This window comes from Carcharodon carcharias, chromosome 3 (genome assembly GCF_017639515.1).
Source record: "Carcharodon carcharias isolate sCarCar2 chromosome 3, sCarCar2.pri, whole genome shotgun sequence".
In the NCBI taxonomy this organism is placed as follows: Eukaryota; Metazoa; Chordata; class Chondrichthyes; order Lamniformes; family Lamnidae; genus Carcharodon; species Carcharodon carcharias.
Window position 1 is genome coordinate 26,271,555 of NC_054469.1, and position 18,175 is coordinate 26,289,729.

The 18,175-nt window shown below is 43.8% G+C and overlaps 1 protein-coding gene across 1 annotated transcript in view; it reads right to left on the reverse strand.

The window, feature by feature from the left end:
* Window positions 1-18,175, reverse strand: part of rheb (Ras homolog, mTORC1 binding) — a 116,096-nt gene that overhangs the window by 42,012 nt on the left and 55,909 nt on the right. The gene's annotated exons all lie outside the window — the stretch shown is intronic.

Sequence of the window (18,175 nt, forward strand, 5' to 3'; positions counted from 1 at the left end):
GACTCTTACACTGCTTTTCAGGTGGAATCAAGGAACACTTGCAGATACTCCATTCCAGTACATAGCAACTTAGGAGCAGCTTATATTCACTTCTGGACTGCAAAAATCTGTTATCTTCCTTTCACAAGCAGTTGGTTCTCTCTCTTCTCAAAGCAAAACCAAAACCAACTTTTAAACAATTTTTCCAGGCATTTTTTTCCCCAGAGCCATAAACTACCTGTGCATCCTTTTGTACACGGGCTATTAGGGTCAAGAGGTTTCCAGCTTCTTCAAAACTGCGTAGCTACTTTTTCTTGTAAAAGGGTGTTTTTTTCCAGGAATAGTAATCAGAGTTCTGTATTAACTCTTTAAGGGACAGTGTCTTTTAAAACACACATTCTTCCAGAATGCTCTTAGTCTTTGAAGATGAACCATTTCATCAAGGGTTCATGACTGTTGTAAAGGACTATCAATATAAACAATCAAGTAGTGCTGAAACACTATCCCCTAAAATATTAGAAATGGAAAATCTCCCAAGAAATTTGTAAATTTAGTCCCCCTCAAAACATATGAGTGCTCAAGGACTTTTTTTTATTTTGAAGATCAAGATCATACCCACGGGTGTCTCCTTCCCTTCCCACAGCCTTGCTCACTAACTTATCTCCACTCTTTCCTTCTTCTCACAATGTTCTTCATTCCTTATGACCTGCCTTTTGTACTTTCTATCCCTTTGCTGACCGTCTCACCACAGAATTGCGACATTCCAATGGCTGTTGAAACCTTGATTCACATCGACACTTAATGGTTCACCTGCTCCTGTATTTATTTCTCCTTCCTCCAGGATGCAGCGGATAGGTTTGATGGTAGAGCCAATCTTACAAAACAGGTGATAAATATTTTTCTGCTTATAGCATCAAATATTAAATTTAGCCCCGTACATACTGTTTTGCATTTAAGCAAAATAATGTTTAACCACATAGGGCTAATTAGTGCTCATCTTGCTACCTATCCATGCAATTCAGAGAGACATAGTATTATACAGCACACAAACAGGCCCTTTGGCCCATTGTGTCGATGCCGGCCATCAAGTACCTATCTATTCTAATCGCATTTTCCAGCACTTGGCCTAAGGCCCTGTATGTTATTGTGTTTCAAGGGCTCATCTAAATACTTCTTAAATGTTATGAGGGCTCTTGCCTCTACCACCCCTTCAAGGGGTTAACCCCTCAATTCAGTAATTGCAAAGATTAATTTTCCCATTAGTCATACCTGCCGCTACCAACATATATTTAAACTGTTTACAATGCACAGAAAATTTAAAAACAAGACACTTTTCTTCCCTTCTTTCAGAAAGGCGTGAATCCCTAAGACACAACTTAACTGGCACTGTACTCAAATGGAAATCACTCATGTGAGAACTTTCACAAAGAGATAGCAGGTTTTTCCACTCAGGGAGGTATCAGATCAGAGCCCTCTCCTGCTTCCAGCTGTATTCAATTCAATTGCACTTTCCAGCTGGGACCTATTTCCAAGTCCAATTAGTACTGAAAAGTAGGAGTTGTGGCTCATTTTACTCCCCAACCCAGGTAAAATGGAGCCAATTTCAGACCTCTAATGTCATCCATTGAGATCAGGTAACTTAAAACTGGACATTGAACCTAGAACTTGTCCAATTATATGGGTAAAATACTCAAATTTAGTGACTGCTGGGAAATGTATAGGTGGGGGAAGTAGTCTTGAAGTTCCAAATTAAAGTACTGAAAGAAATATGTGTTACACAACCACTAATCCGAGAACTACACAAACTTAGACTGATGGAAGAATCTGCAAATCAGAGTTACAAAAGTAGTTCCAAATCACATACAAGCTGGGGAAAGTGAGCTCTATGTATGCAGCATAGAATTTTATAGCATATGAGGAGGCATTCAGCCATCATGCCTTCTGCAATACACTGAATAAGTTACTCACTGAACCCGGTCTCCTGCTCTTTTAGATTTTACATTTCAAATATTAATCAATTTCCCAATTTAAAAATTTCTGCTTCATGGTTTCCAGTAAGGCATTCCATATCTTAATCTGCTTCATATTAGGGCATGGAATGCCCCAAGCTTGCTTCAAATGCACTGAGCTCCACTCACTTGCATTTGAACATGAGTTAAGTTTAAACATCAGCTAACAGCAGTTGTGAAGTTCACATGATATGATTACATGGTACCCTCACTGGTCGTCTTCCATACACTTGCTGAAATTTGCACCTGAACTGAAGCAAAGTGATACTGAACTGAAGTCAAAACTATTCTGTATAATACAACTTGCATAGTACAACTGGCTTCAAAAGATATGAAACCATGTTAACGAGTAATTGTACTGCTATAAAACATTACAACAGTGGCCATATATTTGAGTTCTAGTTCTGTTAAAGCGAGAGGAGAGCCGGGAGTTTCACCGTTTGAAACGTCGAAAGGAGAGCCAGGAGTTTCACCGTTTGAAACGGCGAGAGGAGAGCCGGGAGTTTCACCGTTTGAAACGGCGAGAGGAGAGCCGGGAGTTTCACCGTTTGAAACGGCGAGAGGAGAACCGGGAGTTTCACCGTTTGAAACGGCGAGAGGAGAGCTGGAGTTTCACCGTTTGAAAAGGCAAGAGGAGAGCCGGGAGTTTCACCGTTTGAAATGGCAACAGCAGAGCCGGGAGTTTCACCATTTGGAGCAACAAAAGGGGAGCCGGGATTTTTCCAGTTTGAAACAATGAGAGGAGTGCCGGGAGTTTCAGTTTAAAACAGCATAAGATCGATACTGGTATTCAAAAAATTTACAATAAAGTGTAAACAGCAGGTGATTCCTCAAGTGTAAAGAGCAGGGATACCAGTGTAATTCATTAATAAATTAAGTAAAATGCAATCGTAGTGGCTGGACGGGTAATGTGTTGCTACCGTAGCATGTGGGTGCTGCTGGACACCAAGGTGATCCACAGCAAGCACATCTGTAGTAAGCATTCGCAGCTCGAGGAATTTCAGATTTGAACTGAGGAGTTGGAGTCCAAGCTGCAGGCACTGCGCCACATCAGGGAACAGGAGAGTTTCCAGGACACTTTGCTTCAGGAGGGGTCACAACCCTCAGATTGGGTAATTAAGATTTAGTCTGTGATCAGGGACAGGAGGGTGCAACTGCAGGTGAGAGAGTTATGGGGACACAGGGGATAGCATTCGAGGAGCCTCAGCCCCTGCAACTATCCAACAGTTACTAGGTGCTTGCAAGCTGTGTGGACGAGAGCGGGGACTGCAGGGAGGATTAGCGAACTGACCACAGCACCGTGGTACAGGGAAACATTGAAGTGGAGGGAAGAAATAGAAACATGGTAGTGGTAGGGGACAGGATAATTAGGGGGATAGATACTGTTTTCTGCAGCCATGAGCGAGAGTCCCGAAGGCTACGTTGCCAGGGTTAAGGGCACCTCCTTAGGGCTGGAGAGGAACTTGGAGTGGGTTGTCGTCGTCCACATTAGTACCAACGACATTGATAGGACTAGAAAGGAGGTCCTGCTGAAAACATTTTAACAGTTAGGAGCTAAATTAAAAAGCAGAACCTCCAAGGTAATAATCTTGGGATTACTACCCAAGCCGCAGGCAAACTGGCATAGGGTAAATAAAGTCAAGGAGTAAAATGCGTGGCTCAAAGGTTGGTGTGGGAGAAATGGGTTTCAGGTCATGGGGACTGGTGCCAGTACTGGGGTAGAAGGGAGCTGTTCTAGTGGGGCAGGCTTCACTTGAACTGTGCTGGGACCAGTGTCCTGGCGAATCAAATAAGTAGGGCTGTAGAAAAGGCTTTAAACTAAATAGAGAGAGGTGAGGGTTCTGTTCTGGAGAGGGGATATGTAGGCTTACAAAGCAAAAGGATGTAGCAGCATGCAGGGCAGCTATTTAGGTGCTAATATCCAGACAGACAGGAAGGGACAGAATGCACAAACGTTAAAAAAAAAGCAGCAAATAGGGTCAAAAAGGGGAAAAAACTGATAAACAGGCAAAATTAATGGCTCTACTTAAATTCACGTAGTATTCGGATATCAGGAAGATATAATGATGCTACTGGAATTTATTGTAAAATAGTGGTGCACACGCTTGTGTCTGTGTGTGTGTGTGTGTGTGTGTGTGTGTGTGTGTGTGTGTGTGTGTGTGTCTGCGCGCGCGCATTTGAGAGACTTAATTGGATCAAAGGCAGCTCTGAAGGCTTTGATGTAAACATGGGGGAAGTTCCAAATGTAAGGTGTAAAAGGACATTTGCATTTTGAAATAAACCTGACCAGATTTGTTTTCAAAGAAGGAGTGAAATGTGTCACCTAGCCAGGTGAAGTTTAGCGACAGTGCTTATTCTTCCCAAAGATTACTTGTAAAATTTAGTGCTATGTGAGAATTTTATTATTAGAAAGGTAAAGTCCAAAGACATAGTGAAACAATGGAATTTGCATTCAAAGGGGAAAATATACATAAAGGAGCGAAGGCTGTGTGTATGGGTAGGCATTTTAAAATCCAAGCATGAAAACCCTTCAGTATGTATGCCTCAAACTGCAGTCTTCAAAGAACTAAAGAAAACTCACTTTGAATTCAACAGTATTTCCAACCATTGTTTTATCTCTACCTTTTAGCCGATTTCGATCCCTTCCCCCAACCCCACCCCCACTAGGTCTATCTGTACCTTGCTCGTCCTGCTTTCTACCCTTAATGTCACCTACTAGCACATTTCATTGCTAATATCACCACCATCAGCACCTCTTTGTCCTTTTGTTTATGACATCTTTTGGCTATCTCCACCTATCACTGGCCCTCTATCCAGCTCTACCTATCCCCCCCCCTCCAACTTAAACCAGCTTATATTTCACTCTTCTATTTTTCCTTAGTTCTGTTGAAGAGTCATACGGACTCGAAACATTAACTGGATTCCTCGCCGCAGATGCTGTCAGACCTGCTGAGTTTTTCCAGGTATTTTTATTTTTGTTTTGAATTCAACAGTTTCAGGGTATTGTATGCCACCTTGCCTGGGTCTTTTTTTTAATTCATTCATGGGATGTGGGCTTCGCTGGCAGGACCAGCATTTACTGCCCAATCCCAATTGCCTTTGAGGGTGGTGGTGAGCTGCCTTCTTGAACCACTGCAGTCCATGTGGCATACACATAAAGTGCTGTTAGGAAGGGAGTTCCAGGATTTTGATCCAGCGACAGTGAAGGAATGGCGATATATCCAAGTCAGGATGGTGAGTGACTTGGAAGGGAACTTCCAGGTGGTGGTGTTCTCATCTATCTGCTGCCCTTGTCCTTCTAGATGGTAGTTGTCGTGGGTTTGGAAGATGTTGTCTAAGGAGCCTTGGTGAATTCCTGCAGTGCATTTGTAAATGGTTCGCACTGCTGCGACTATGCATCGGTGGTGGAGGGAGTGAATGTTTGTGTTGCCAATCAAGATGACTGTTTTGTCCTCGGTGTCAAGCTTTTTGTTGTGGGAGTTGCACTCAACCAGTGCAAGTGGGGAGTATTCCATCACACTCCTGACTTGTGCCTTGTAAATGGTGGGCAGGCTTCGGGGAGTCAGGCGGTGGGTTACTTGTCGCACGATTCTGAGCTTCTGACCTGCTCTTCTGGCACAGTATTTATACAGCTAGTTCAGTTTCTAGTCAATGGTAACACCCAGGATGCTGATAGTGTGAGATTCAGTGACGGTAATGCCATTGAACGTCAAGGAGTGATGGTTGGATTCTCTCTTGTTGGAGCTCTTTTGTCCATGTTTGAACCAAGGCTGTCATAAGGTCAGGAGCTGAGTCGCCCTGGCAGAACCCAAACTGGGCGCCAGTGAGCAGGTTATTGCTAAGCAGGTGCCACTTGATAGCACCGCTGATGACCCCTTCTATTACTTTACTGATGGAGAGTAGACTCATGGGGCGGTAACTGGCTGGGTTGGATTTGTTCTGCTTTTTGTGTACAGGACATCTACATACTAACATTTGTCGGCTAGTGCCAAAACTGGGAGAGCTGTCTCTCAGAAAGTCGAACAACATTCTCATGGAATCATATCTTACAGATATATCCCAGACATCACCATCACCTTCCCTTGGTACGTCCTGTCCCACTGCATGGGTGGGGGCACAGTGGTATACAGTCGGTAGGGAGTTGCCCTGGGAGTCCTCAACATCGTCTGCGAACCCCATGAAGTCTCATGGCATCAGGTCAAACGTGGGCAAGGGAACCTCCTGCTGATTACTACGTACCGCCCTCCCTCAGCTGATGAATCAGTGCTCCTCCATGTTGAACACCACTTGGAAGAAGCACTGAGGGTGGCAAGGGCGCAGAATGTACTCTGGGTGAGGGTCTGCAATTTCATCAAGAGTGGCACGGTATCGCTACTACTGATCCAGCTGGCCGAGTCCTAAATGACAAAGCTGCTAGACTGGGCCTGTGATAAATGGTGAGGGAGCCAATGATAGGGAAAATGTGCTTGACCTCATCCTCACCAACCTGTCTGCCACAGACGCATCTGTCCATTACAATATCGGTAGGAGTGTCTACCACTTAGTCGGTGTGGAGACGAAGTCCCGTCTCCACACTGAAGATACCCTCCATCATGTTGTGTGGCGCTGCCATCATGCTAAAAAGGATAAATTTCAAACAGATCAAGCAACTCCAGACTGGGCATCCACGAGACACTGGGCCATTGGCAGCAGCAGAATTGTACTCAAACACAATCTGTAACCTCATGGTCCGACATACCCCCCCACTCTACCACTACCATCAAGCCAGGGGATCAACCCTGAAGAGTGCAGGAGGGCATGCCAGGAGCAGCACCAGGCATACCTAAAAATGAGTTGTCAATCTGGTGAAGCTATAACACAGGACTACTTGCTTGCCAAACAGCATAAGCAGCAAGTGATAGACAGAGCTAAGCAATCCCACAACCAACGGATCAGATTTAAGCTCTGCAGTCCTGCCACATCCATTCATGAATGATGGTGGGCAATTAAACAAGTCACTGGAGAAGGAGGCTCCACAAATATACCCATCCTCAATGATGGGGGAACCCAGCGCATCAGTGCAAAAGATAAGGCTGAAGCATTTGCTACAATCTTCAGTCAGAAGCGCCAAGTGGATGATCTATGTCAGCCTCTTCCGAAGGTGCCCAGCATCACAGATACTGTAAAGGCTGTGCAGCGTGACACTAGTCTAGCAATAGTACTGAAGCCTGGTGCTCCAGAACTTGCCGCGCCCCTAGCCAAGCTGTTCCAATACAGCTACAACACTGGCTTCACATCCTACCTGAAGTGGAACAGTATTCCAGTTTAGGTTGCTTGTGTGCTCTACCCCAGGATCCCTTATGCCTTTTTAACTGCTTTGTCAAATAGCTCTGCCACCTTCAATGATTTGTAAATGTATATCATCAGGGGTCTCTGTTCTTATAGCCTCTTTAAAGTATTCTTCATTTTATATTGCCTCTCCACATTCTAACAAAATGTATCGTTTCAGACTTCTCAGCATTAATTTTCATCTGCTATTTGTCTGTCCATTCCAGCAACCTATCCATGTCCACTTGAAGTTCATTGCTATCCTCCTCACAATTCACTTAACTTCCAAGTTTTGTATCATCTGTAAGAAAAGCTTGTACTAATCCCTGGAGTACGCCACTGTATACCTTCCTCCAGTTCAAAAAACTGTTTCCTTCTTTAGCCTCCTGACAACACCACCTCTAACACCCTCCCGTTTCTAACAAGGATTGAAAGATAATGGCTAATATCTCCACAATTTCCACTGTTACTTCCCTCAGTATCCTCAGATCCATTCTGTTCTGGTGAGCATCTACCCTGTCAAGCCTCCTAAGAATCTTATATATGTTTCAATAAGATCTCCACTCATTCTTCTAAATTCCAATGAGTACAAGCCCAGCCTACTCAACCTCTCCTCATAAGAAAATCCCTTCATACCCAGGATCAACCAAGTGAACCTTCTCTGGACTGCCTCCAATGCCAGTACATCTTGCCTTAGATAAGGGAACCAAAGCTGTTCACAGTATTCTAGGTGTGGTCTAACTAGTGCCTTGTATAGTTTTAGCAAGGCTTCCCTGTTTTGATACTCCATTCCCTTTGAAATAAAGGCCAACATTCCATTTGCCTTACCTGTTACCTGAACTTGTATGCAAGCTTTTTGAGAATCATGCGCCAGGACCCCCAAATCCCTCTGTGCTGCAGCTTTCTTCAGTCTATCTCCATTTAAGTAATGTTCAGCTCCTCTATTCTTCCTGTCAAAGTGCATAACCTCACTTTCCCACATGATATTCCATCTACCATGTTTTTGCCCACTCACTTAACCTGTCTATATCCCTCTGCAGACATTTTGCGTCACCCTCACCACTTGCCTTCCCACCTATTTTTGTATCTTCCGCAAACTTGGCGATAGTACCTTCACTTCCCTCATCCAAGTCATTAATATATATTGTAAATAACTGGCCCCAGCATTGATCCTTGTGGCACTCCACTAGTTACAGGTTGCCATCTGGAAAATGCCTCCCTTATCCCAACTCTCTTGTCTTCTATTAGTTAGCCAATCCTCCATCCAAGCTAATATACCACACACAACATCATGGGCTCTTATCTTATTAAGTAGCTTTATGTGTGGTACCTGATCAAAAGCCCTTTTGGAAATCCAAATATATTACATATACTGGTTCTCCTTTATCTATCCTATGTGTCTTCTACGTGAAAACTGAAGCAAAGTATTTATTCAACACCTCTGCCATTTCCTGGTTGCGCATCTTCATTTACCCAGCCTCATTCTCTAAGGAGCCGATGTTCATTTTGGTCTCCCTCTTCCTTTTTATATATTTAAAAAAGCTCTTACTGTCTGTTTTAATATCACTTGCTAGTTTAGCCTCAAAGTTTATTTTCTCCCTCTTTATTATTTCTTCAGTCATCTTTTGTTGGCTTTTAAATTGTTCCCAATCGTCCGGCTTACCACTAATCTTTGCCATATTTTATGTCTTTACTTTTAATTTGATACTATTCTTAACATTCTTGGTTTATCACATTTCTTGAATTCTCCTTCCTCACTGGGAAATACCTTTGTTCCGAGTCATAAACTATTTTCTTAAACACCTGCCATTGTTCATCAACCATTTTTTCTGCTAAAATCTGACTCCAGTCCACTCCAGCCAACTCTGCCCTCATTCCATTTAAATACCCTTATTTAAGTTTAGCACCATTGTTTCTGACCCAAGTTTCTTACTCTCAAACTAAATGCTAAATTCTACAATGTTATGGTCACTGTTTCCTAGGGTACCTTTTACATACAGATCATTTATTAAACCTGCCTCATTACACATTACCATATCCAAAATAGCCTGATGCCTTGGTTGGATTCAGAACATATTATTCTAGGAAGCAGTCCCGAATACACAACGAATTCTTGCTCGTGACTACCTCTGCCAATTTGATTTTCCCAATCTATATGATTAATGTACTATCTTTTCACGTCATTATCTCCTGATTTATTCTCTATCCTACAGTATAGCTACTGTTTGGGGGCCCATAGACTACTCCCGTCACATGTCGTCTTCCCCTTGTTATTTCTTACTTCCACCCATATGGATTCTACAGATTCCAATCCAAGATCCTTTCTTGCTATCATACTTATTCCATCTCGTGGTAACAAAGCTACCCACCACCCTTTCCTTCCTACCTGTCTTTTCGAAAGTCACATTATACCCTGAATATTTAATTCCCAACTTTGATCTCCTTGAAACATGTCTCTATAACAGCTATATGATCATACCCATTAACTTTTATTTGTGCCATTTATTCATTTATCTTGTTCCAAATACTATGTGCATTTAAGAGCCATTAATTTTGCCTTTTTACCATTCCCCCGCCCCCCCCTGGCCTTTGACTCTATGTCACAGAATCACAGAGCAGAAGAGGCCTTTCGGCCCATCGAGTCTGCACTGACACATCAAACACCTGACCTACCTAAGCCCATTTACCAGCACTTGGCCCATAGCCTTGAATATTATGACGTGCCAAGTGCTCATCCAGGTACTTTTTAAAGGATGTGAGGCAACCTGCCTCCACCACCCTCCCAGGCAGTGCATTCCACACCGTCACCACCTTCTGGGTAAAAAAGATTTTCCCTCACATTTCCCCCCTAAACCTCCTGCCCCTCACCTTGAACTTATGCCCCCTTGTGACTGACCCTTCAACTAAGGGGAACAGCTGCACCCTATCCACCCTCCTCATAATCTTGCACACCTTGATCATATAAATGACAAATTATAAAGGACCCAGCACAGATCCCTGGGGTACACCACTGGACACTGGCTTCCAGTCACTAAAGCATCCTTCTGTCATCACCCTCTGCCTCCGACAAAAGCCAATTTTGAATCCACCTTATCAAATTACCCTGTATCCCATGTGCATTTGCCTTCTTTATAAGTCTCCCATGTGGGATCTTGTCAAAGGTTTTGCTGAAATCCATATTAACTACATCAATTGCACTACCCTCATCTACACAGCTGGTCACCTGCTCAAAAAATTCAATCAAAATTTGTTACGCATGACCTCCCTCTGACAAAGCCATGCTGATATCCCTGATCAAACCTTGCCTCTCCAAGTGGAGATAGATACTCTCCTTCAGAAACTTCTCCAATAGTTTCCCAACTACTGATGTGAGACTCACTCACCTGTAGTTCCCTGACTTATCTCAACAACTCTTCTTAAATAGCGGAACCACATTAGCTGTTCTCCCGTCCTCTGGCACCTCCCCCGTGGCCAGAGAGGAATTAAAAGTTTGGGTCAGAGCCTCTGCGATCTCCTCCCTTGCCTCCCTCAGCAGTCTGGGACACAAATCATCCAGACCTGGAGATTTGTCCACTTTTAAGCCTGCCAACACCTCCAAGACCTTGTCACCCCCTATATCAATTTGCTTAAGAACCTCGCAGTCTCTCTCCCCGAGTTCGATATCTTCATCCTCATAATCTTGGGTGAAGATGGACGTGAAGTATTCATTCAATACTCTAGCGATGTCATCTGGCTCCACCCATAGATTGCCCCCTTGGTCCCTTAAGGGCCTGACTCTTTCCCTGCTTATCCTTGGGATTTTTCCTACTTTTACCAGCCAGAGCTTTCTCATATCCCCTCTTTGCTCTCCTAATTGCTTTCTTAAGGTCCACCCTGCACTGTCTGTACTCCACTAACGCCTCTGCTGATTTGCTTCCCTTGTACCTGCTAAAAGCCTCTCTTTTCTTCTCATCGTAACCTAAATATCTCTGGTCATCCATGGTTCTCTGGGCTTGTTACTCTTTCCTATCACCCTAGAGGGAACATGTTGAGCTTGTACCCTCCCCATTTCCTTTTTGAACACCCTCCACTGTTCCTCTGTAGATTTCCCCACAAGTAACTGTTCCCAGTCTACCTTGGCCAGATCCTGCCTTATTTTACTAAAATCCACTCTCCCCCAATCTAAAACATTTTTTTGCAACTTGTCAATTTCTTTGGTCATAACAAACTTAAACTATACCATGTTGTGGTCACTATCGCTAAAATGCTCGCCCACCATCACCTCAGCCACCTGTCGGGCTTCATTCCACAGAATTAGGTCCAGCAATGCACCGTCCCTTGTTGGACCCTCTATATATTGACCTAAAAAGTTCTTCTGTACACATTTCAAGAAATCCACTCCTTCCAAGCCCTTAACACTATGTCTATCCCAATTAATGTTGGGAAAGTTGAAATCACCCTATTGTTATTGTTTTTACACACCACCACAAATTGAGCACATATTTGCTCCTCAATTTCCCACTGACTATCTGGGGGTCTATAATAAACACCTAATTATATGGTTGCCCCTTTTTCATTCCTAAACTCTACCCACAAAGCTTCATTCGATGCCCCCTCCAAGATGTCATCTCTCCTTACTGCAGTAACTGACTCCTTAACTAATAATGCAATGCCTCCTCCTCTTTTACCCCTCCCCCTGTCTCGCCTGAAGATTCTATATCCGGGAGTGTTGAGCTGCAAATCTTGCCCTTCCCTCAACCATGTCTCAGTGATGGATACTATGTCACAATTCCACATGTGAATCCTCACTCTTAACTCATCCATTTTGCCTGTAATACTCCTGGCATTAAAGTAGAGGCCATTCAGCCTTGCCTTACTCCCTTGAAATTATTGCAGCTGTACTCCCTCTGACTTGATTGTTTTACTATATTATGATGTGTCCCTATTCTGCTAACATTCTGTGCCCCCTCCCCCTGCCGAATTAGCTTAAACTCCTCCCAACAGCACTAGCAAACCCGCCCGCAAGGATGTTAGTCCCGCTCTGGTTCAGATGTAGACCGTCCCGCTTGTACAGGTCCCAGCTTCCCCAGAAAGGGTCCCAGTGATCCAGGAATCTAAAACCCTCCCTCCTGCACCTACCTTTAAGCCACATATTTATATGGCTATTCTATTTGAGCTCACTAGCACATGGCACTGGGAGTAAACCAGAGATTACAACCTGAGAGGTCTTGCTTTTTAGACTACTGCCTAACTCCCTGAATTCTTGATGCAAGACCTCATCCCTCTTTCTACCTATTTCATCGGTACCAACATGTACCATGACCTCTGCCTTATCACCCTCCCCCTTCAGGATGCCATTCAGTGATATCCTGCACCCTGGCACCAGGGAGGCAACATACCATCCTGGAGTCACGTTGATGGCACAGTAGTGCCTATCTGTTTCCTTGACTATAGAATCTCCTATTACTATTGCTCTTCCTACCCTCCTGTACAGGCAGGCTGCTTATGGTGCCAGAAGCTTGGCTCTGTCTGCACTCCCTGGAGGCACCAGTGCCCTCATCAGCCTCCAAAACAGAATACCGATTTGCTGTTTCTCTTGGACTACCCAGCAGTCACCCATTCCCTTCCTTCCTCAAGTCCCTTTATCTGCTGTGTAACCACCTCTCTAAACGTGCTATCCACGATGCTCTCAGACTCGTGGATGCTCCACAGTGTCCCCCGCCGTGGTTCCAGCTCTGAAACCCGAGCTTCCAGGAGCTGCAGCTGAGCACACTTGCTGCACACATGCTGGTCCCGGGCACTGGAAATGTCCCCGGCTTCCCACATGGAGCACACCACAGCTTTGAGCACTCCTGCCATGACTTATCCCTTTAAATTAAACCTTTTAAGTCAATTACTCTAGAGACTAGGGATCCTGCGATGGGTAACCCACCCCGACTCCCCAAAGCCTACCCAGCATCTACAAGGCACAAGTCAGTATTGTGAAGGAATCCTCCTCATTTGTCTGGATGAATGCAGCCTTCACAACACTAGAGAAGCCTGACACTGTGCAAGACAAAGCAGCTTGCTTGATTGACATCACATCCACAAACGTTCACTCCCTCCACCACAGATGCACAGTAGCAGCAGTGTGTACCATCTACAAGATGCGCTGCAGGAATTCACCAAGGCTCCTTTGACAGCACCTTCCAAACCCATGGCCACTATCATTTAGAAGGACAAAGCCAGCAGATAGATGGGAACACCACTACCTGGAAGTTCCCCTCCAAGTCACTCAACATCCTGACTTGGAAATATAATCACTGTTTCTTCACTGTCGCTGAGTCAAAATCCTGGAGCTCCCTTCCTAACAGCACTATGGGTGTACCCACACCACATGGACTTCATCTGTTCAAGAAGGCAGGTCACCACCTTCTCAAGGGCAACTAGAGATGGGCAATAAATGCTGACCCAGCCTGCAAAGCCCACATCCCGTGAATGACTAAAAAAAAATTCTCACCCATGTAGTATTACAATTACCTTTCACAATGACTTTTGCAGCATCATCTTTCTTGGTAAAAACAGATGCAAATTATTCGTTTAGTCCCTTCGACATAACCTCAACCTCTAGCTCAATGCAAGGGTTTCCTTTTTGGTCTGCAATTGGTTCCACCCCTTCTCTTACTACCTTTTTACTATTTACATGCCTATAGAAAGCTTCTGGATTCCCTCTTCTGCAAGAAAATCTTACATTTATATCGCACTTGTAACACAACAAAACATCCCAAGTAACTTCACAGGAGCCTTATAAAACAAGTGTGACACCGAGGCACATAAGGAGACAAATAGGTCAAATGACCAAAAGCTTGGTCAGAGGTAGGCTTTAAGAAGTGCCTTAAAGGAGGCAAGTTAAAGGGGCGGAGAGGCATAGGGGGGAATTCCAGAGCTTGAGGCCTAGGCAACTGGAGGTACAACTGCCAATGGGATAATTATGGTATTGCACAAGAGACCAGAATTCTTCTTCTTCATCTTGATTTCTCTGCCCAAAAGCAAGTCCTTGGCAATTATTTTCCAAACCACAGCAAAGTGCCATGAGTTTTTTTTTATTATGGGTAAGACAGGCTCCAAGTCTCCATCAGCCAGAATGGGAATTAAACCCCATGCTGTTGGGATTAATCTGATTCACACGCTAGCCAGCTTGTCAACTGAGATAAAACTGCCAAGACCAGAATTAGACCAGGACCAGAATTAGAGCACATATATCTCAAAGAGTTGTGGGGTTGGAGGAGATGGTAGAGATTTGGGGGGCGGCAGGGAGTGATGAGGCCCTGGAGGGATTTGAGAACAATGAGAATTTTAAAATCAAGATGTTGCTTGACCAGGAACCAATGCAGGTCAGCGAACAGCTCAGGGGTGATAGAGGAATGGGACTTGCTGCGAGTTGAGACATGGACAGTGTTCAAATTTATGAACTCCCTTCCTAACAGCACTGTGGGTGTAACTACACCACATGGACTGCAGCGGTTAAGGAAGGCCGCTCACCACCATCTTCTCAAGGGCAACTAGGGATGGGCAATAAATACTGGCCGAGCCAGCAAAGCCCTCATCCCATGAATGAATTTTAAAAAAGAGAATGTGGGAGGCTAGCCAGGACTGTGTTGGAATAGTCATGTCTGGAGATAATAAAGGCATGGATGAGGGTTTCAGCAGCAGGTGAGCTGAGACTGGGGTGAATTTGAGTGATGCTATGGTGGGCAAAATAGACGGTCTTAAAGATGGCACGAAATTGAGGTTGGAAGCTCATCTCAAATGCAACACCAAGCTTGTGAACAGGCTGGATTAATCTCAAACTGTTGTCAGGGAGAGGGATCAATTTGGTTGTTAGGGACTAAAGTTTTGAGTGCTGACCAAAAACAATGGCTTCAGCCTTCACTATATTTAACTGGAAGAGATTTTTGCTCAACCAATACTGAATAAGCAGCCTCACAATTTAGCAAGAGTGGAGATGAGAAAGGTGGTGATGAGGTACACGTAGCTGGGTGCCGTCAGCATACAAGTGAAAACTAATACCGTGCCTTTGGATTATATCCCAAGGGGCAACATGTAGATGAGAAATGAAGGCCAAGGATTCTTTTTCTATCTGGGGACACCAGAGGTGCAATGCGGGAGCAGGAAGAGAAGCCACAGCAAGTGCTTCCCAACCTGCAATAAGACAGATAGGAATGGAAGCTCGTGAGAGCAATTGCACCAGCGTAACGATAGTGGAGAGGAACTGAAGGAGCATGGTGTGGTCAACTATGTCCAGGAGTGCAAACAGGTCAAGAAGGATGAGGGGGGAAAATGCATCTTTGTCACAGTCGCCAAGGATGCAATTTGTAACTTTGATAAGAGCTATACTGGTACTGTGGAATGGGCAGAAACCTGATTGGACCAATTCAAACAGGGAGCTTTGAAAAAGATGGGAGGCGACAGCACATTCAAGGACCACAGAGAGGAATGGAAGGTTGGAGATGGGATGATAGTTTGCAAGAATGGAGCGGTCAAGGGTTGTTTTTTTTTAGCATAGGGGTGATGACAGCAGACTTAAAGGGGAGAGATAGGCCACATCTGGAGAGGCAGAATAGTTTACAATGTCAGCTTATATGGGGGTTAGCAGGGAAAACCGGGTGATCAGCAGTTTAGAGGGAATAGCTGCCAGTCTCTCTTTTTTGCTTCCACTTAACTTTCTATCTTCAACCTAGATATCACTTGTATTAAGAATCTTGTTTTCTGTTATGATCTGAATGCAGTGCCTGAAAGGATGTTGGAAGCAGATTCAGTAATTTTCAACAGTGTGTAAACACAGTGCAAATTTGCAGACCTATGGCAAAAAGGTATGGAAGTGTTAGCACTTGGTTAGTTCTTTCAAAGAACCAGAAGAGACATGATGGTACATCTGAAATTCCATACTGCATCACAAATTGATGATCATAGATTTTATGATGTTACAATCTTAAGGGAAAAAAAACTCAGTTGGAAGTTTCTCCCATGCACATATAAAGCAGAACCTAAAGAACAAGGGAGCAATTTTAGAAGTTACTGGGTGACACATCGGGTTGGCACTGGGAGGTTCTGGAACACAACAGAGAGGAGTTTTGCAACTTGTATCAGTTGAAGTAATGGGGGAACACCACAGGTAGGAAAGGCAGGTTTACATTCAAACTAGCCACAAGCAAACCCAAAATAACATCTTAATATTGAGGCAGAGAGGAAAGAAAGACAGATGAATGGAGACACAGAAGCCAGAAAATTGATGTAATGCAGAAGGATATTGTTTAATCTTTGGATCTATTTGGTGCACACTAATGGAACATTCACATTAAATTTAAACATAGTTAATTCTGAGCAATAATGCCTGTTATTTCCAAGAAAGCAAATTGATAGATTGCACTGGTTGATGGCATTGCATCCCATGTTACCGAGTTTCCTTCCAGATGGTTGCTAGGTTAAGATTAAAAAATAGTATTATGCTTGTTCTGTTTTTATTTGCAACTTTATACCAGACTCAGCCACACAGCTTGCTACCAGCTGGAGGTTTTGCACTGCATTTTGCATTTGCACCAAATGCCTCCCTTCAGGTCTTTTTCTTCTTTGTTGTGAAATTTGAAAAGGCACTCTGCACATTCAACCCCTCAACCCTACTTTTAAAACTGCCTGTTTATACATGAGGAGTTATGTCAACAGGAAAAAAATAAAGAAAAAAAATAGAATCACAGAATTGTTACTGTGTAGGAGGCCATTCAGCCCATCATGTCTGCACCAGCTCTGAGCATTTTAACAGTACCAATATCCTGGCTTTTTCCCATAACCCTTCACATTGTTTCTATTTAGATAATCATCCAACGCCCTCGTGAATGCCTCAATTGAACCTGCCTCCATCACACTTCCAGGCAGTGCATTCCAAACCCTAACTACTCGATGTGTGAAAAAGTTTTTTCTCACCTTGCATCTGTTCCTTTTGCAAAACACTTGAAAACTGTGCTCTCTGGTTCTTGACCCATTTACGAGCAGGAACAGTTTCCCCCTATCTACTCTTTGTTTTGAAAACCTCTATCAAGTCTCCTGTCAGCCTTCTCCTCTCCAGGGAAAACAGTCCCAACTTCTCCAATCTACCTAACTGAAGTCTCTCATCCCTGGAACCATTCTTGTAAATCTCTTCTGCATTCTTTCCAATGCGTTCACATCCTTCCTATGGTGTGGCGCCCAGAACAGTACACAATACTCCAGCTGAAGTCTAACCAGTGTCTTATATAAGTTCATCATAACCTCCATGCAGCCCGGCTGCCTCTTCCTATTGCATAAAAGGGTTTTCTGAGCACTTGCTCTAAGGTCTGGCTCCTACCAATGTTAGGATGAAACAATGCAGCACTTCTATTTAAAAAAAAATGCATTTGGTTTATGATTCATGGTTCATGGTTCTTTTTTAGAACTGCTTTTACGTGACCCATTCACTTTTTATGTATGATATCCTGGCATGGCAGACATGGTATTGCAGAACTTGAATCAAATTCTTTGTCTGAATAACTGTACAAATATACAAAAGAGAAATATTGATTCTTTGCTTGCGCCTACAAGGTGCATACCCCTAAAGTACTTCTAAAAAGCAGCTGCTGTATTTGGGTCTTAGACTACTATTGATGCAATGGGGCCTCCTCGCCGGGCAAGATCATCAGCCCTATAGGATGACTGACAGCTAAACATAGACCAAACCTGTACAAAATTGTGGGGCCGGACATTGGTGTTACATTTGGTGGAGTGTTGACATTTTATTTTATTTGTCCTTGACTGTTGTGCAATGGACAGCAAGGTGCACTGGATAAAGTTTAATCAGAGATACTTTTTGCAAGTGCAAGCATTCCAGGTGCATCAGAGGAAAAAAAAAT